The 21,436-nt window shown below is 42.9% G+C and overlaps 1 pseudogene; it reads right to left on the bottom strand.

The window, feature by feature from the left end:
• Positions 1-329: 329 nt before the first annotated feature.
• LOC131746464 (RAD52 motif-containing protein 1-like) overlaps positions 330-21,436 on the bottom strand; it is a 37,029-nt pseudogene continuing 15,922 nt past the window's right edge.

Genomic DNA, 21,436 nt, shown 5'->3' with positions numbered 1-21,436 from the left:
GACAAATACTGGCTTAAATCATAAGGACATTTAATGTTTATGAAGTCTAGAGGTGGCAGGCTGGCTTCAGAATCCATTTGATGGCTCAGCAATGCCCTATCTTTGGTCAGTGTGTCTGTGGTTCTCTTTGCCCGTTTCTCATGGCTGCAAAATAGCTGCTGTACCTGAAGTCTCACATCCTCACACAACCTAAGAGCATTCCAAGCTGGAAGGAAGGGAACAGGGAGAAAATAGTCTCTTCCCTGGCTAGGACTTTTCTTTTTCTTTTTTCCAGTTTTATTGAGAAGTAATTGACATACGTCACTCTATATGTTTAAGGCATACAGCCATGATGGTTTAACTTACATATATTGTGAAATGATCACCACGATAGGTTCCGCTAACATTCATCTCATGTAGTACACTAAAAAGAAAAGAAAAGGAAGAAGAAAAGAATAAAGGAAAATTTTTGTGATGAGAACTCTTGGGATTTACTCTTTTTTTATAAACACAACATGATTATATTTTAATATACAACCAAAATACAAATAACCATAGTAAGTTGATGGCAATAAAATATGGTATTTCATTTGCATTGCATGACAAATTGTTACCATCCTCAGTCATAAATGAGTTCTTAGAAACCAGTAACAAACACATTGATATACCAAGGGAAATGAAAAAACAAAAAACAGAAGAAAATGAAATAACACAAGTGACTAGTAAGGATTAAGCATATATGAAGATGACTGAGCTGAACAATAAGAAAAGCAATTTCTTTGTAATATTACCAAAGATTAAAAATCTAACATTTGTACTGCTTTAGGAAAAAGACCCACATAAACATGGGACAAGATTGATGAGGTCCCATCTATATAGTAGGGGGGAATCTAGTTTGGACTCAAACAATAAATTTTGGATATCCTTAGTCCTTGCAGTTCCAATTCATTGGAATTATTTCAACAAATTAGTTGGATAAATTTACAATTTATATAAAAACCATGTTTACTGCATAGAAAATTTGTAGCTAGTATATAGATCCCCCCAAATGACTTGCATATTAATTTATCAATACACCCAAAGGGATTTGCACAAAATTCCATTAATAGTAGATAACATAGATGGAGGTGGCAGAGAGATTTACTCTCAACATCTTTCCTATATGCGCCACACAGCAGTGTTCTCTGTAGTCATTATGTTGTACATTATGTACAGTACACCCTAGTACTTCTGTATCTTGCAGCTGGAAGTTTGTATCTTTTGCCCACCTTCCTCCAATTCCCTCTCTCCCCCTACCCCCACTTTCTGGTAACCACAGTCTGATCTCTTTTACTGTGCGTTTGGTTATTATTATTTTTAGATTCCCTATATAAGTGAGATCATATAATATTTGTCTTCGTCTGACTTATTTGACTTAGGTCCATGCCTTCAAGGTCCATTTTATTGCAAGTGGTAGGATTTCCTCATTTTTTTATGGTGGAATAACATTCTCTTTTATGTGTATATGTGTGTGTGTGTGTGTGTGTGTGTGTGTGTTTGTGTGTGTGTGTGTATATATATATATATATATGTGTGTGTGTGTGTATAGCACAACTTCTTTATCCATTCACCCATTAGTGGACACGTAGGTTGTTTCCATGTCTTGGCTATTGTAAATAAAGCTGCCATAAACACACAGATATCTTTTTGAGTCAGTGTTTTTGTTACCTTTGGATATGTTCCCAGAAGTGATATTGCTGGATCATACATGATAGTTCTTTTTTTCATTTTTTGAGGCTCCTCCATACTGTTTTCCATAGAGGCAACACCAATTTACATTCCCAGCAACAGTGTACAAGGGTAGCCTTTTCTCCACATCCTCGCCAAGGGCTTTTCTTTTTGATCAAAGGAGAAAGTCTTCGATAGAAGTCTCCCTGCAGACTTTCCCTCATGTTTCCTTGGCAGAATAGGGTCACAGGCCCACCTCTAGACCAATCACTGTCTAAGAGGACCGATTTTTCCATAAAACCAATCATGCTTCATCCCAAGGGCTGGGAGTGGGACCTCTTGCCCCAGATAGCACATTGCTATCTGCCTGTTGCTTGAAAAAATTCTGGGCATTCTGTTTGCAAGGAGGGCGGGGGAGGAGGGAATGCTGTTGAGAGAAAACCAACAGTGCTTGCCGCAGATACATGCATGCATGTTTTAAAATTTTTTTGTTTTATTTTTTTTAACAACAGTGGGCCCAAGTTGCAGTATTCTCCAACTCGCTATTTGCACTTATTTTCACTTACCCAGCCGATATGGCAGTGCATATGGATTTACCTCCTTTGTAACTACTGCATAGTATCTCTGACTGAGGAACATTTGGGTAGTTTTCTGTCTTTTACTATTGTAACTAAACAATGCTGCAATTAACTGTCTTATACAGGCTCTTTGTACACATACGTATTCCTCCAGGGGAGATACCTGGAAATAGAATTGCTAGATAAAGACATTAAATTTTTTTTTTTTTTTTTTTTTTTTTTTTTTTTTGCGGTATGCGGGCCTCTCACTGTTGTGGCCTCTCCCGTTGCGGAGCACAGGCTCCGGACGCGCAGGCTCAGCGGCCATGGCTCACGGGCTCAGTTGCTCCGCGGCATGTGGGATCTTCCCGGACCGGGGCACGAACCCGTGTCTCCTGCATCGGCAGGCGGATTCTCAACCACTGCGCCACCAGGGAAGCCCAAGACATTAAAATTTTTGATTTAAAAGTTTGATAAAAATCGCTCTCCAAAAAGGCTATGCCAATGACATTTCCACTGACGGGCATGAACATTCCCCTTCCCTTCTTTCTCTTTGACAGCTAAACAGTGATAAAGTTTCACCACTGGATATTCTTGTTCATAACCTAATGAGGGAAAATGATACCTATTATTATCGTACTTTGCCTATGCTATCATTCTGATTCCATTAAGAAAAAAACAACAAAGTTCTATGATCCACGTTGTCCATAAGAGAAGTTAATAGTCTTCCTCCTCCCCTCAACCCATCCTTGACATGCATTTGTTAATATATTTCTGTCCTGCTAGTATTTTATTAATCTCTGTATCTCCAGCATCTAGTTCAGTGCTTGCTTCATATATTAGATACGTAATTTTATGAGTTCAAGAAAATCTGACTTGATTACAGAGAGAACAAGGGGTAAATATGGACTGATAATGACTAAAAGCACATTTTCTGCATCTCAAATCAAGATGCAAGAGTTTACTAAGGATTTTTGTGCCACTTTCTGATGTGAGACGCCATCTTGGAGGTATAACATGAATATAGAAATGAAACTTCTGAGGTATTTTGATGGTTTATACAGACAGCAGGTCAGTATACTTGAAATTGGGACTATTTTGGAGGTTAAGTTGTAAAAAAGAGCTTAAGAGAGAATGCTGAAGCATAAGGAGAGATGAACTGCCGATAGCCAGAGGCAAAACTCAAGTCAGTAGTTTTAAAAATAGGTAATGAGTTGAAAATAAACTCTGAAACTTTGAGGCAGCGCCAGCAGTGGGCAAATGCGTTATCTCACAGACAGCTGAGAGGTGACAGAATTCCCTCTTTGTAGGTCCTGGCTCCCTTCAGAAAGCATGCATGGACTTGTGAAAGGAAATCAAATTCTCAGAAGATGAAATACTGTTATTTTAATGGGCCTCTGTTCTCTGTTCTACCTCAGACTCTCACTCCCTATTCCTGTTGCCTTCACCTGAATCTTTAGATCATCCATTCATCTATCCATGCACTGAATATCAGGTGAGCTCCTGTGTACGTCAGGTACTGTGTCGTTCATGCTGGATTCCCAGCAGTCATGGACAGATACAGGCCTTCCTCTCACGAAGGGAAAATCACACATTAGACAGGTAATTGCAAGTTCAACAAGCGTAACTGGAAGGGAAGGGCAGAGTGCTTTGGGTCACGGAGCAGGGAAGCTCGACCTGGTCCGAAGGGTCCTGGAAGGCTCCCTGAGGAAGCCAGGTTTAAATTGAGTTTGGAAGAGTGAGTAGGAGTTAGCCCAGTGCCTCCATGTCACCGCACCCCATTCCTCTCTAAGGCCTTGGCCTCTACTATGCTCTATGGAATTTCTCATCCTATTGGGAAGACTCCCTGTGCACTCTCTGACTGCTTCTCTTTATTTGGAACCCTGGGTTGTCCCTGAAGACCCCGGGTCTCCGGTGGACCTCTCTCTCCTCTTCGATGGATCTGCCCATCCACCTCGTTCCCCCTCTCAGTTTGGGGAGAGAGAATGCTACAGCTTCTCTTTTTTCTTAGACAATGCCCTAATAAAGATATGGAGAGATCATTTTGTCTTATTTCCAACTTTTGGATAACTTTTCTTATCATAACATAAAGCAGTTTAGCACTGGGTCAAGCACAGAGTAAATTCTTGATATATGTCATATTAATGCTATTACTATTTTAAAAAGACTCTGACAATACATTGCCCATAATAAGGACTTCATAAGTAATGAGTCCCTTCTTCCATCCAAGGGCCCCATGGCCCAGGCAGAACAGAGAAGATAGGGCTGTGGGAATCAAGTTTGGTAGGGACCTTAGAGGTCATCTGGTCTTGACAGTGGAATGATTTATCCAAGGGCACACAACTTGTCCATGTTGGAGCTAGACTTAGGATCCAAGTTTTGATACTCCATCCCAAGTTTCCTGACTTGTACTTTAATGCCGTTTCTACTACAGTACCCCATGCTCTTCACTCTCTGTGGGGATGCTCACTGCGGCTAGCTGTCTCTTTTCACCAGAAGACCTTGAGTCTGTGCTCTCAGAAGGCTCCTCTTGTCTCCTCTACAAAAAGCAGACTGTCCTGTGCAACCTTGGAAACTCCCAGGACCTCTCTCTTGTGCAGGGAGCACCTCTGGCTGTCTCACAGGGAAGGGGGTGGGGTAGGAGAGGATACAACACCCCCTCCTGCTATCTCCAAGTCTCTCTTGTCTTGAGGGTTTGAAGGACATATTCCTGAATCTCCCTACATTCTTCAGTCTTCACTTGGAGGTGTCCTTGAAGCATCCCTTCTGCTTTGCTTGGGGAGACATTGCGTTATAGATGGCATTTGGTACCTACTGTGTGTCTTCCTGTTGTACAGTTTTAAGGACACAGGGTCCTTTTAGTTATGTTGTATGTACTCCAGGGGGCAGTACAGCATCACAGTTAAGAGCATAGAACCCAGAGTCAATCTACTTGCTTTAGAATGTCAGCCCTAACTTGGGCAAATTATTTACACTCTCCAAGTCTCAGTTTCTTCACCTGTAAAAGAGGGGCAATAATAGAGGCCACTCCAGAGGCTTGATGGAGAATTAAGAAGTACTGCAGCATATAAAACGTTTGGCCCATTGCCTGGCATATGGCAAGCATTCAGTAGATGCCAGCTGTTATTATTGTCTCATCAGCCCGAGGAGGTAAGCAGGGCAGTTTTCATTAACCCTTTTATGCCCCTGGGAAGACTGAGTTTCAGAAATGTTAAATGACTTGGTCTGAGGTCACAAATCCAGTAAATGACAGTCAGGACCCCAGGTGTCCTGACTCTGAGTCCAGTGCTCCTTCTTTTCTCAGAGTGGCCTCTGGAATGAGTGGTGTTTTCCTTGGAGACTTGCCTGACTTTCACGTCTGTGAATTCTCTCTCCTTCCTGCCGCTCCTCCTCTTACCAAAATTCTGCCTGGTGCTTTCTCCAGAAACCCAAGGGCCAAACTTCTGCCTGTCGCTCAGAGGCTCTGGGATGCAGGTCTCTCTCAGGAGGGACCAGGAAGGGCACTCAGCGGCTGTGAGGCTGGTGGGTTCATCCATGCAATGTGAGCACTGAGCCTTCAGCTGGGTGTTCACCTAGATGCCTACTGAGTAGAATTACTTCGAGTCCCTCCAACTTGAAATAAGACCTATCATATGTTTATGCATTTGAAAACTGCAGAATCATTTAATTCTTTCTTTTTAAAAACACTTGTTAGGGCTTCCCTGGTGGCGCAGTGGTTAAGAATCAGCCCACCAACGCGAGGGACACAGGTTCAAGCCCTGGTCCGGGAAGATCCCACATGCTGCGGAGTAACTAAGCCCGTGCACCACAACTACTGAGCCTGCGCTCTAGAGCCCGCGAGCCACAACTACCAAAGCCAGCATGCCTAGAGCCTGTGCTCCGCAACAAGAGAAGCCACCGCAATTAGAAGCCCATGCACCGCAACAAAGAGTAGCCCCCACTTGCTGCAACTAGAGGAAGCCCGCGCACAGCAACGAAGACCCAACGCAGCCAAAAATAAATAAATAAAATAAATTAAAACAAAAACAACAAAAAAACCCACTTGTTTTTAAAAATTATTTTATTTTATTTATTTTATTTTTATTTTTGGCTGCGTTGGATCTTCGTTGCTGCGTGCAGGCTTTCTCTAGTTGCAGCGTGCGGGCTTTCTCTAGTTGCAGCAAGCAGGGTCTACTCTTCGTTGCAGTGTGCAGGCTTCTCATTGTGGTGGCTTCTCTGTTGGGAGCACGGGCTCTAGGCACACGGGCTTCAGTAGTTGTGGCACACGGTCTCAGTAGTTGTGGCTCACAGCCTCTAGAGCGCAGGCTTAGTAGTTGTGGTGCACGGGCTTAGTTGCTCCGCGGCATGTGGGATCTTCCCTGACTGGGGCTCGAACCCGTGTCCCCTGCATTGGCAGGCAGACTCCCAACCACTGCGCCACCAGGGAAGCCCAGAATCATTTAATTCTCATAACAGGTATTGTAATATGATATTGCTGAAAAGATACTAATGTGTTTTTACACTGTTACTCTTTCTATAAAAGATTATTTCTCATCCAAGGCCTCTGGGCTTCTTGCTTTTATATATCAGCAAGAATATTCCATTTTGTTCAATGAAAGCACTGGGTTTCATTCTTCTTTGATGTCCAACGAATTGTCAGGGTAGATGCTAGTGCTTCCCTATTCTCTTACCTCTGCAATAGTAATTTCTGAAGTGAAAGCTCTTTCACTTGTTGGCTAGGTAACTCTGGGTAGGTTACTAAACCTCTCTGAGCCTTCGTTGCCACATCTGAAATGATAATTATCTGACAGAGATTATAAAGGTTTCAATGAGATGATATGTATAAAGGACTCTTTATATAGCACTCTCCCTGACATTTATGAGGTGCTCGATCAGCCTGAGTTTGTCTTTACCTTGTGTTTCTATAGTTCTTCACACTTATCCATCTGTAGTCACATTTATTATTTCGTTTTCTTCTGACCCTGTGAAGCACATGGGACCAGTATTAATTTGAAATATGGATAGATATGGCTAAATTGCTTTACAAAACCCTTATCAGTTTATACTCCCATCACCCCTGTGTGAAAATCCCAATTTACTATCTTTACTTAAGCATGTCACACATTTTTAATTGAAAAATAAAGCACAGATACCAAAACTCACACATAACAAATCTATGGCTTACCAAATTATTTATTATTAGGCAAACATCACCCAGGTCAAGAAATAGAACTTTGCCATCCACCCCGGGAACCCCTGCACATGGCTTGTCCCTATCCAGTGCCCTCTCTTCCTATAAATAACCACTCTCCTGACTTTTATAGTAATCACATCTTTGCTTTTTTAGTTTTATTATGCAAATGTATGTCCTAAAAGAGTATTGTTTAGTCTTGCCCATTAAAAAAATGTGATATTTCTTTTAAGTCTCTTTTAATCTGTAAATTCTTCCTCCATCCTTTTTTTTTTTTTTTTTTTTTTTTACAATTTCTCTGTTGAAGAATTCAAACCATTTGACTTGTAGAGTTACCCACAGTCTGGGCTTTGCTGATTGCTTTCTCATGGTGCAGTTAGGCATACTCCTCAGTCCTCTATTTCTTATAAATTGGCAGATAGATCAGAGGCTGGATCAGAGCTCAGGGTCAATCTCTTTGGCAAAACTACAGGTGGTTTTAGGCATGAGTATAGAAGGTGAATAATGTCTGGTGGTCTTTTTTTTTTTTTTTTTTTTTTTTTTTTTTTTTTTTTTTTTTTTTTTTTTTTTTTTTTTTTGCGGTATGCGGGCCTCTCACTGCTGTGGCCTCTCCGGTTGCGGAGCACAGGCTCCGGACGCGCAGGCCCGGCGGCCATGGCTCACGGGCTTAGTCGCTCCGCGGCACGTGGGATCCTCCCGGACCAGGGCACGAACCCGTGTCTCCCGCATCGGCAGGCGGATTCTCAACCACTGCGCCACCAGGGAAGCCCTGGTGGTCTTTTTTATGCTTAATTCCGTTAGGGGTTGTAGAATGGTGATATTCTATCATTTCCTTTTATTTATTAGTTGGAATACTTTAATAAAGAGATATCCTCACTTGTTATTTGGTTACTCAGTGGTGCGGTCATATAGGAAAGGTAGGATAAATGCTGGGTTATTTCCCTTTAACTCACTAGTGGTTTTCTTTTTTTTTTTTTAAGTACAGTTTATTTACAATATTGTGTTAGTTTCTGGTAGAGTTGATTTACAATATTGTGTTAGTTTCTGGTGTACAGCAAAGTAAATCGTTATTTTTGCATATTATATTCCATTATAGGTTGTTACAAGATAATGGATATAATTCCCTGTGCTATACAGTATATCCCTGTTGCTTATTTATTTTATATATAGTAGTTTGTATCTGTTAACCCCATTACTCACCAGTTTTCAAGATGATGAGTTGGTTTTCTATCATCCTCTGAGGGTGACCAACCTTTTTATTGTTAATATTAATATCATTACAAATCTATGAATTTAAATGTTTGATGGGTTTTAATCTGCTGCAGTTATTGTCACTGAAGCTCAAGTTCTCCCATCTTTGGCCAGCGGAAGCTTCTTCAGGTTTGTCCCTGAGTCCTTTGACATGACTCTAGTGGTTTTCATACAGCTTCCTCACTATTTAGTATGACAAAATGTTCCATGCTCATCTTGCATATTTCCTGCCCCAGGCCTGGAACAAGCCATTTCTTTGAGATCACTGGTTTCTTTGAATGAGAAATTATGTTTCGAGACTACACACTCTGGTTGCGATGATCAGTCACTATTGAAGTTGGTTATTATTTCCAGACCTGTTCAGTAGACAGAACTGGAGGTGGGGTGGGTAATTTATTGCATGTTGGTAGCACTTGTCTGTCTTTGTTGGATGAGGTCATCCAGAGGACATGACTGCTGGTTGACCCATGAGCTGGACCTGGGCAGTTGGAGGTTCCTCCCTGCCACCCCCTCGCCCCCTTGCCCCATGCTTGGAACGTGCGTTCCGCCTGCCTTCTCCGCACTAGAAGCTGCCTCACGGAAGCAGCCTTGACAGTACGGTGTTGCTGAGACCAGCTGGACTGAATACCGTGACTGAACCCAGCTAAGTCCTCTATATAAACTTTAAGATTCTGGTGGGCAGTGCAGAGATCTCTTTTTGTGGCACCCAAGACAAGTCTTGTAGGTAAGTTCCCTGCTCCTTAAACCTGCCACCTCCCAATCTGGAGGGTCTGCCTCTTTCTTCTATCTCTCCTTGCACTCTGTGGGGGGGCGTGGGGGGAGTTTCAGATTTCACCCAGGGGAACTCCTGAGGTTGCGAAACAACAGTCTTTTACACTTGAAGGTCAGTTTTACTAGATGTAAAGTTTCTGGCTCATACTTTCTTTCCTTGAGTATCTTGAATATGTTACTCTATTTCCTTTTGGCATATAGTGTTGCTGTTGAAAAGTCTGATAATAATTTGAATTTCTTTCATTTATTAAATCATATGCTCATATTTTCTAGATTGTTAAAGGAATTTTTCTTTTTCTTTAAAAACCCAGTAATTTTTCTAGAATGTTTTGCTGCTGGTCATTCTGGGTTAGTATTCTCAGGTTTGGGGTCTACCCTTTCAATATGAAGTTTCAAATCTTTTTTTATTTCAGGAAAGTTCTCTTGAATCATAGTTTTTGGTGCCTGTTCTAGTCCCTTGTTCTGGTTTTTTCTTTAAAGACTCTATTATAATGATCTTCTTTGGCTATCTTCAATATTTGTTGAAGTTTATTCAAGTTTCTCTTATTCAAGTTTCTCTTGAATCCTTTTTATCTCTTCTTCATTTCTCTTTATTTTAATTTTTTCCCTGATTTTCACTTTCTGTTTCTCTTAAGAAACAGGTTGTGCTTATATGATCTTGTGTTTCTTCTAGACCAGTCTTTTTTCAGAAATGATTTTTATCGTTTCTTTGCAGGTCTTTCCTGAATTCTGTCCTCTCACTTCTGACTTTTTCTGATTTATAATGTTCTTTTATGTCTTGTGGTTTAAAAAAATGTGTTTGAGCTTGATTTGAACAGTCACAGTTTTATTTTGTTTTATGGACCTGTCTTTTCAGTGTTTCGTTTCTCCTGCACGTGGGGCCCAGTCCTAGCAGTAAGCTCTGTCTTTACCACAGACCCTTACACTCACGCAGTATTGGAGACAGCTAAACCCTTCCCGTTTTGGGCTGCTGCTTTCCAAGTGGCCCTCCATGTTTCCTAGTGAATACGGGTGGGCTGCTTCAGGGTTCTCCTGTTCTCAGCTGCTGCCCTGTGGCTTCTCTTTACTTCTTCCTACTGGATGCTGATGGTGCTCAGGTCTTGTGGTTGTTGGTGGTTTGTCCTCACTCATTTGTATTTTGGGGTTTATGAGTATACCTTGTCACATTTTGACCATTTTTGTCCTTTTTTTTTTTTTTTTTTGTTTTTTGTTTTTTGTTTTTTGTTTTTTGCAGTACGTGGGCCTCTCACTGTTGTGGCCTCTCCCTTTGCAGAGCACAGGCTCCGGACGCGCAGGCTCAGTGGCCATGGCTCACGGGCCCAGCCGCTCCGTGGCATGTGGGATCTTCCCGGACCGGGGCACGAACCCGTGTTCCCTGCATCGGCAGGCGGACTCTCAACCACTGCGCCACCAGGGAAGCCCCCATTTTTGTCCTTTTTTGGTTTTGTTATCTAGTTGCTCTTTTTTTTTTTTTTTTTTAATTTGGAGGTATGAGAACTTATAATCCCACTGCTGTCATCTTCCCAGAATTTTTTTAATAATAAATTAAAAATTTTTGTGTTACATGCTGAAATTAGGCCTAATATATAAGTATACATAAATAGATATAAAATATATAATATTTAAAATAATTATATACTATATAATAATAAAATATAATATATAATTGTATAATACATGTATATTTGTTCATTTTACCACTATGACTAAATGTAATAGAAAACAATTACCCCAAACCCTCAATACATTAGCTGCTTTGTGTTCTTTCTCTTGTCCGTCGGATTTATTGTTTCATATCATATTTCACTCCGATTTTAAAATATTTGTCAAAGCAATACTGTGCATGGTTGAGAAATCAAGTGGTAGGGAAATGTTTACCAGAAAAAACAGTCTCTTCCTCATCCCTCCTACCCCTCAGCCCTACTTCTTAGAGGCTACAATTTTGAATCCCTTTAGCCCTTTCTTCTGGTTGCTTCTAGTTGCTTCTGTATCTCTAAGTAATATCATGCTACTATTTCATGGTCTATCATCTTTAGACATTTTCTGTTTACTTCCTGCTGTAACAAATAAGGATTTTTGTCTATTGCACCAGTCTCCCCTCCCCTATTCAACCCTCCCAATATGGTAATTTAGTTATTTTCAGTTACATGGTGTTTCCATTATTACGACTAAGTAAATATTATTAACAAGAAAAGGAAGTAATGTACTTTGATTACATTTAATTTATTGTATTGCCTGCCTTTATAGCCATCTCCTCCACCCCCACCGCAAACTGCCATTAGATCAAGGTGTTTGTTTTCTGCAACCCTTTGTTCTGTCCCATCTGGATTCTGAGATTCTGCTTGACTGCTCTCTTGGCTGTTATCCTTCATTTTCTGGTCCTTCATCTTCCATTTTCTTGGGTTAGTTCTTTGTTTTGCTCTGGCACATTCTCAAATAACGTCCTAAAATAAGGTGTATTGGAGACAAATTTCTTAAGAACTTGTGTGTATGAAAATATCAGCTTGAGTCTGAAAATTAACGCCCTTAGAATTCTGAGGCGGGACTTCCCTGGTGGCACAGCATCTGCCTGCCAATGCAGGGGACACGGGTTTGAGACCTGGTCCAGGAAGATCCCACATGCCGCAGAGCAGCTAAGCCTGTGCGCCACAACTACCGAGCCTGTGCTCTAGAGCCCGCGAGCAACAACTACTGAGCCCGCATGCCACAGCTACTGAAGCCCGTGCACCTAGAGCCTGTGCTCTGCAACAAGAGAGGCCACCGCAATGAGAAGCCCATGCACCGCAACAAAGAGTAGCCCATGCTCGCCACAACTAGAGAAAGCCTGTGCACAGCAACGAAGACCCAATGCAGCCAAATATAAAAAAAAAAAGAATTCTGAGGCATTGTCTTTCTGACATACATTGTTACTGTTGAGAAATCTGGTAATACTCTAATTCGATTTACTTTCAAGGTAACTTAAAAAAAACTTTTCCTTTGGAAGCTTTTAGAATCTTTTTTAAAAAAAACTGAAGTATAGTTGATTTCCAATGTTATGTCAGTTTCTGGTGTACAGCAAAGTATTCATATATATATGTGTATATATATACACATATATATACATATATTCTTTTTCAGATATAATCTATTTTTTATTCTCAGTAAAGCAGGACTTTATAGTGATGTGCCTAGATATGTGGCTTTTTACATCCCTTGTTCTGGGTGCTTGGAACTTTCTGTCTGGAAACATTAACTCTGGGAATTATCTTGAACTACTTCATTGATAACTTCATCCCCTCTAGTTTCTGTTCCCTCTTTGCAAAACTCCTAAGTCAATGGTTAGATTTTGGACTTCTTGAGCATTTGCTAGGTTCAGAAATCCTGCTGGTTGCTTGGGATAGTGAGAAATATGAGGTGCTTCCTGCCCTTAAGGGTCTCACTGAAGGCATAAACCTTTGGCGAGGAATTTATGATCAGGAGGACCTTCCTGGAAGAAATACTAATAGGAAGACCCGAACAGCTCAACAGATGCTGTCTCATCGGTTATTTCATTTGATCTTCATAAAAACACTAGGAGTTATTATCTGCATCTTCCTTTTGCTTAGTATCCTTCAGGTAGTAAGGATCAGAGAGGTAAGTTCAGGGTCACAAGCCAGTAAGTGGCAGAGATTTGGATATTGACTCCTAATTCTACAGCTGCATCACCCCTAGTACATTTCAGCTCTTTCTGATGACACCTGTTCAACTTTGGAGTCTGGGCCAGTGGAAATAGATGTCCTTGGCTATTCTTAAGATCTGATCAATCATTTGATATGGGAAGATTTCTGATCCCATTCCTCAAGAAGCAGTAGGTCAGAGCATGTCTCTTTAAAATAACTTCCAGATATTTTCACAGTGGGAAAGGATCAATTTTTAGTGATTCTGAAGTTCCCACTTGGATTCTATTCTCAAGCTCTCAGAAAGCTCACTTCTTCCTGGGCCTTATTGTTAACTTTTCCATCCTTGTTGAGGAGGGATACCTCCCCACCGCCATCCAGCCTGTGGGACACACTGAACTTGAGGGAGGATGCTCTGACCTGTGATTTTTGTGATTGGTAACCAATTACTGCAAACCCTGGGGAGCCTGAGGGAGGTGGGGAGTGGGTGACAGCTCTGCTAAGAAAGATGAGACTAATTTGCTAATTTCTTTGTCCCTTGGTTATTGCATGTGTATGTGATAATTGCAAAAAATATTTACTTTCCCCAGAGTTGCTCAGCTCAGGGTTTGGGGCTGTCTAATTTATTAGTGTTGGTGGTATATGTCACATTTGGCCATTTCAGGTAACGGGAAGAAAAGGAAGAAAAAAAAAAGAAGACAACCAACCTATTGTGGGCTCTTACCAGGTCACTAGTTTTATAGCAACACATGCTTTTTTTTTTTTTTTGTGGTACGCGGGCCTCTCACTGCTGTGGCCTCTCCCATTGCGGAGCACAGGTTCCGGACGCGCAGGCTCAGCGGCCGTGGCTCACGGGCCCAGCCGGTCTGCGGCATGTGGGATCCTCCCGGACCGGGGCACGAACCCGTGTCCCCTGCCTCAGCAGGCAGATTCGCAACCACTGCGCCACCAGGGCAGCCCACAACACATGCTTTGAAAAGAACTTGCATGAGCGAGTTGTCTCACTCTCTAATCCAAGAATGTTTAATTCCTGTGTGATGAAAAATTCTCTGGCCTGACAGGAAAATATCCAGACAGCAGCAGAAGGAGAGGGGGAAGTTCTTTTTCTCTATTTTCCGGCATGGCTCCTTTTGATTTAAGAAAGCCCTCCTGTCCTCAACAGCTCTTTCCTGCTCACAGCCCCATGTAGATCCCAGGTGGAGTGCATTTGCCCCATGCCCTCTTTAAACTTCACCTCTTCTGTGAACCTCCTGGACTCCTGGTTAAATTCTTCTTCACTGTTGCCATTCTATCTTAAACACCCACCTGCCTTATCTTAAGGTATATGTCCTATCATATCATAGGATACCTGTCTGTTTACCTAGCTATTTCTCCCCTGACCATGGGCTTCTTGAGAGATGCTATCTTTTTTTTTTTTAAACTTCTGTACCCCCCCAGCACCCAAACAGTGGTCCTGTGATAAAGAGCATGAGTGTGTCAGTTTTTTGTTTTGTTTTGTTTTGTTTTGGGGGAGAACAGTAATGTGAGAATGTGATAATTATCTACATGATTCAAGATTACCAGAAAGCAGGAATGGAAAGTGTTTAGATTTTTCTCTGAAGTCACCAGTATAAAGATATGTAGATTTTCTTGAGAAGGAATATCTTCCAGGTTTTAGAGAGAAGACTAAGTTTGAGACCTCACTTAGCTGTTTAAGTAACTGGTATCTGAGAGGTTAGATAATATTTCTGAGTTTGGAGTTTTTTTCCCTGTAAAATACCCAACAGGGTCATTATGAGGCCCAAATGGGGTTGTGGTGACCATAAGGCACTCGATCTTGTTACTTCCAGCAAGTCTGCGGGCTCATTTTAAAGCCTCTATCCTCACATTCACCTTCTTTAGATCTGTTTCCTCTGCCCTCTGTTCAAAAGAGCACTGTGGCCAACAGAAGATGTCTTCAGAGGCTGATACATACTGTCCCTTCTCTCTCATCCGGAGGAGAAAGAAATGATGCTTTCCAGTCTCAGAATTTCAGCCCAGTGGCACTCTCCCTGCCAAGCACCCACCCCAATCCGTTCACTCATCCAGTAAATATTTTCTGTTCTCCCCCCCAAAACAAAACCCCAAACTGACACACTCATGCTCTTTGTCACAAGGCTTTTAATTGTAAATTTAGTTTTATATGTAATTTTAATTGTAAGTTGTAAATTTAACAATTTACAATTGTTTTAATTATAGAAGCCTGCCCTGCAGGGATGGTAGAAAGAACTAGCGGGAGAACAGATGTGCGACCTCATGGGGCACGAAGATTCACACCAGGAGAGCCAAATTCAGTCATCAGGTACAGGTACTAGATGAGGGGCTGAGATGGGGCTCTGGGCAATGCATGAGAAGCCGATGGAAGTGGGGACGGAATGGACACTGAGAGCAAGGTCACAAGCCAGCCGAACCCTCCCGTGCCGACCTGCGGGACTGCGAGTGGGGCTGTGGGTCAGTGCCCGAGGAAAGGTCACCTCCACACCAGCTCAAGAGCCTTCGCCCGTTTCATTTACACTGAGTCTAGCGCTGGGCCTGGCATTTCCTAGGACAGAGAGGATGTGGTCAGAGGGTTCAGAGCACGGTCAAGGACGCAGTGATAGTATTCGTATTGGGCCTAATGACTCAGGTGGGGTTTGCGTGAGAGCTTATGGAACCTGGCCTTTGTCTGGCAGGGACACGGGGGAAGTCCGAGGCCAGTGCTCTCTTTGTATCTCTCGAGGCCTTGGGTACAGTGCTGGGCACACAGTGAGTGCTACGTTCACCAGCTATCCAGTTCCCCAGACCCCAGAATCAATCTTGGCACCTCCTTCTTTCACCCTCTGGTCGATGATGTCACTGTAATAGCTCATAACTCTGCCCGTTGTTCTCCCCCTGTAGTCACCACCCTAGTTCAAGGTAACGTCACCTTCCTCCTGGAGTCCTGTGATAGCCCTCCCATCTGCTCTCCTCTTATTCCCTGGAGCGTGCGTGTTCTCCTGCTGCCACTACTTCCAGCCTGTTCTCTACACTGTAGCCAGGGATCCTCTCAAAATGCACATCTGATCTTGTCCCAGAGGTACCCCCACCCCCTGCCCCCTGCCCCCCCATTCTTTTGATCTCATCTCTAACATCACTTTCTTCAACTAGGTCAGGTCCTTTTGTTATTTGCCCTTCAAGCATCATGTACTGTTCCTTCCAAGCCCTTATCATGGTTTTTAATTATACATTTTTTAAATGCATGTGATTAATTTCTTTCTCCTCCACTAGACTTTAAATTACGCAAGGAGAAGGACAGTGTCTATGTTTTGCTCATCTATGATCGTGTTTCCCAAGCAACCAACACAGTCTATGACTAGGTGATTGTTAAATAAATAAATAAATGTATGAATATATTTTAGTGAATGAGGGGATTAACAAATAAATGGGTGGATGATGTGACAGGGAGTCATGACTCAAGGCAGGCTGCTGTGCAGGGATCAAATGGAAAACAGAACAAGACTGAACAGTAGGCTGAGACCTCTTGCCTACTGCAGGAAGATGGAGACTCATTTTTGAAACACTTACTTACAAACATGTTTCATTATTTTCAATACATCCATTTATGCTCCCCTAAATGGATGTAGTGAACTAAAAGTGGGAATCATATAATGTAATCTGACACACAGAAATGAAGCAAATTGGTTTCTATCAAAGCAAAGATAAACTAGACTAGACTAGACTAGACTAGAAATTATAACATTCTTGGATCTTTTAGACCTGAGAGGAGGGGAGAGTGGAGTAGGAACGGCAAACATGTCAAGTGAGCTTGTACAGTCTGACGTGAACTTCCTTCAGCCACTTGGTGCTTGAATGATTTTGGCTTTGGACCAAAGGCACTTGCCTCACTGTGCCGCTCTCTTCAGAAACCACCTCTTCTTCTGCTCGTGCATCTGCAGAGTAAACTGCCTTCAGGGACAGTTCAGTTGACCACACTTGACAGATAAGACCACTGAAGCGAAGTGAGCTTAATCACTTAGCTTCAATCAGAGGCAACAAATACACGCTTTCTCCGTAACCCAAACCCCTCCTTCATCTGGCTCATACGCATCACTCCATGGTGAAAACCACTCTTAGATCTGGCCTGGATTCCATCATTTCTCACCATAGCTGGTGGAGACAAACACTAATCCCCCAACCCCCCTCTGTGTGTCGGTGCCCAAATGACCAGTCTAGCCCCCAGTCCCTGTTTCTCATCTCCTTTGAGCCAGTGCTTTAGGAGCAGGGTGGGGAGGGGTGGGAGAGTGGAGGTGGAGGGCTGCAGGGAGAAGGTCAGAATGTGTTAACGAGTACTGATGGTGTGGTGGAAAGATTCCAGGATTTGGAGTCAGACGGACCTAGGTCCAGATCACAGCTGATATTGTAGCAATTTACTAAACCTTTCTGAGCTTTCGCTTTCTCATCTGTGAAACGAGTTTAATAAGATCTGCCTTTCAGTATTGCTGTAAGCATTGAATATGTAAGCGGCCAGCACAGACTCTGTGCAAACAGTTGGGACCCATCAGGGTTTGCCCTTTTCCTTCTTTCCTTTAGGCAGTAGCATGGTGCAGAGGATGAGTGTGAGTTTTGTAGCTAGACACACCTGGGTGAGATCCTGGCTTGGCCATGGACTAGCTGAGTGGTCCTGCACAGGTAACTTAACCTCTCAGAGCCTCCCTTTCCTTTACTATAAACTGGGGATAGCAGGTGTGGGAGGACCCTCCTCGCAGGTTGATGTTTCCCTAAGGTAATGTATGCACAGTGTCTGATGCAGAGCTGGGAGGAATCCATCACATGCAAATTTCCTCTTCCAGTTTCCCTTGTGCATTGATGGAGTGATTCATGGTATTTGCCCATCTAGGGGTGATTGAGTCTTACAAGACTCTCTCTCTGAACCTCACAAAATGAAAAAGTGAAAAAGTAGTCAAGTGAGTTTGGAGAACCTATATTCTTTTTTTTTTTTTTTTTTTTTTTTTGCGGTATGCGGGCCTCTCTCATTGTTGTGGCCTCTCCCGTTGCGGAGCACACGCTCCGGACGCGCAGGCCCAGCGGCCATGGCTCACGGGCCCAGCCGCTCCGCGGCACGTGGGATCTTCCCGGACTGGGGCACGAACCCGTGTCCCCGGCATCGGCAGGCGGACTCTCAACCACTGCGCCACCAGGGAAGCCCGAGAACCTATATTCTTTTTTTTTTTTTTTTTTTTTTTTTTAAGAACCTATATTCTTTAAGGCAGGACTTCTCAAGGTCTTTAAATTGTTAACAAGCTGTGGGGATTGTTAAGAGGAGGATGTAGGGTGTTGTAGTCCCCAAATTTATTTGGTCTCAGAAATCTATTTTTATGGAGCATCTCTCATGATAAGTGACCAGCAGAATAGATTTTGGAATATTGGAAAGGGGAAGGGTTAGATCTCCTCTCCTTTTCTCCTCCCATCCCCTCCTCTTCTTCTCTCCGTCTCCCCCACCTTCTGAGCACTCAGTTGGAGTGGGGATACGCTTTCAGGAAATGTAATGAGTTTCTTCCTTGTCCTGAGCTCCCTTAGTTATGATCCAAGATCATTAGTTCTGGAGAAATCCTCCTTTCATTCATGTAAACGGGGTTTTGCAAGGCAAATGGAAACCCATAGGCTCTCTCACCTCAGGGACTTCAAATGTGCTGGGCCCTCTCCTTGTAGGGAATAATCACCATCCCCTTCCTCAAGCCAGCTCCTGCTCGCTCATCTTTCAGGGCTCAGCTTAAACATCACATCCTTGGAAAAGCTCTTCCTGACCCTCTGCCCAGGGGGTATCCACATCTTACAGGCTCAGCTACTTACTAGCTGCATGAACTCCTTGGTTCAGTTGTCAAGATAAGATACAGATGTGTTAATGATCTTTATCTTGGTAATCATTTCACAATGTATATGTATATCAAATGATCAAAACTTAAATATATATAATTATATTTGTCAATTATTTATTTATTCCTCAGTAAAGTTGGAAAATTTTTTCTAAATAAGAAAGATCAAGAGATAGCCTATACTAGAGGGAAGCTGCTGCATAACACAGGGAGATCAACTTGATGCTTTGTGACGACCTAGGGGGGTGGGAGGGAGACGCAAGAGGGAGGAGATATGGGATGTATGTATACATATAGCTGATTCACTTTGTTATACAGCTGAAATTAGCACAACAGTGTAAAACAATTATTCTCCAATAAAGATGCGAAAAAATTAAAGAGATAGCCTACACATATCATTTTTGTGTGTACTTGGCATTTGTATTTGAGATCCAAGAAGAGGATATTATTTGGTGTTTGTAGGCTGGGAGTGGTTGACAAACCCAGGTCATAAGAAGTGATCTTACTGTGGGCATAGCGGGGGTCCTCACAGCGTCCTGTGCTGGTGTAGCTCTGTCTCCACGGCAGCCTCTGCCTCTGGCCCACGGCGCAGGGAAAGAACACTGCAACGGCAGTCAGGAGCCCAGGGTTCCAGGATGAATTTTCAATACCCTTTCAAGGCCTGAGGTCTGTGATTATGCAAGCGACTGAACTGTAATACACTGATCTCCTGAGTGATTATTTTCCTACCATCTCCCCACAAACATTACTATAGAGACTGCTGCCAACTTGGCTGTTAATTATGTGATTGGGAGTCAAAACATATAGGTACAGTACAAGCTAACATCCCTGTAGCACCATAAGGCTCATGAATCAAGTGTCAAAGCAGCCTCGTGAGCCCCTGTCTCTGGATGTTGCTGAAACCACAGTCCTATTCATCCCCTTATTCCTTCAATGGATACTGATTGAGTTTGACCTTGAGCCAGGCTCTATCCATGCTGGGTACGGGAGATTCAAAAATGAGCAAGACAGGGTCCTCACCCCCAAGGGCATCATCCTCCATTTCTCTAAACCAGAAACTCCAACCTCTCCCCCACTGCATCTCCAATCCTTAGCCAGATACAACCACACCTCCTGAATCCATCACCTTCCATAACTGCTGCCATTATTCCAGTTCATCCTTGTTGCCTCTTGAGTCAGTGGTCCGGACGCTTCCTTTATAGGTGAAGAAATTTAGGGGGCTCTTTCTCCTTCTCTCCACAGGTCCTTATCTTAGGCTATAGAAGAGGGAACTTTGCTATCATGGCTCTCTTCTCAGGGAAGTGCTACAGGGTAAGCTTATTCCTCTCTCTGCCCCCCCCTTTTTTCTGTCATGCTGCATGGCTTATGGGATCCTAGTTCCCTGACCAGGTATCGAGCCTGGGTCCCGGCAGTGAAAGTGCTGAGTCCTAACCACTGGACTGCCAGGGAATTCCCTGTGCCCTCTTACTTGTTTGTCCTCCTTTAAATCAGAGGACTGTTTTAGTCATGTTTTACTGGTGGGCAGGGCTCCTGGTGTCTCCACTCTTTTTGACCTGTTGGCCCCAGGATTCAAAGAGCTCTGTTCTCACCCCATTCCTGACCATATGGGATGTCTTCATGGTCCTGTGGGTTCTAAGGTCTAAATTTTGGGAGAGCCTCAGTCTAATTTGTGTTTTTCCTTCCAGCTATGTCAGAGGGCTCCTCCGTGCATACCAAAGGACAACTGTACATACATCTAGAACACCACAGGCACTAATATCTATAAATAGTGAGGAAGCAAAAATGAGAGTTCATTAAGTTCTTACTGACTGCTGAAAAGTAAATTAAAAAAATAAACAGAGCTGAACATTTGTGTAAACCTCAATCTTTTTGATGTTTTTCAATTAGCAGAGCCATTTTTCGTGTGAAAAATTAATAGCTGTCATGTGCCACCTGGCTATAGAAACAAGTGACAAATTTGCTTTAATGACCGCTGTCACATCTCTGGATTTAGCTAGGCATGACTAGTAACAGGCCATCTGGGGTGGGAGGAGGCAAAAGAGAGGGCGCTGATCTTCTGGGAATACTGCCTATGTGCCAGACACTGCGCTAGGGTCAGGACTCACACCATCCCTTGAGTTTTCTCCATGGTCCGGTGAAGCTGTTATCCTCATTTTATAGATGAGGTTCAGAGAGGTGAAAGAACTTCCCCAAGGTCACACAATAGATGTGCAGGGAGGTCTGATTCTAGTCTGTGTCTTTTCCACTAAGCCACATTCTGCAGGAGGGGGACAATTTGGCAGGAAGGCAGAAGGTGCCTGGTAAGCTCTGGCAGGCAGCCTGAAGCTGGGGTGGGCCTGGAATGAAGTGATGGCAGTTGAAGTGGGCAAGTTCAGCTGCAGGATCCCTGACATAGGAGATATAGCAGACCTCAGAGATACTGCGGTTTGGTTCCAGACCACTGAAACAAAGGGAATATCACAGTAAAGTGAGTCATATGAATTTTTTATTCCCCAGTGCATAGAAAAGTTATGTTTA

Source organism: Kogia breviceps, chromosome 19 (genome assembly GCF_026419965.1).
Source record: "Kogia breviceps isolate mKogBre1 chromosome 19, mKogBre1 haplotype 1, whole genome shotgun sequence".
In the NCBI taxonomy this organism is placed as follows: Eukaryota; Metazoa; Chordata; class Mammalia; order Artiodactyla; family Physeteridae; genus Kogia; species Kogia breviceps.
This window is presented reverse-complemented; position numbering and strand designations above follow the sequence as displayed.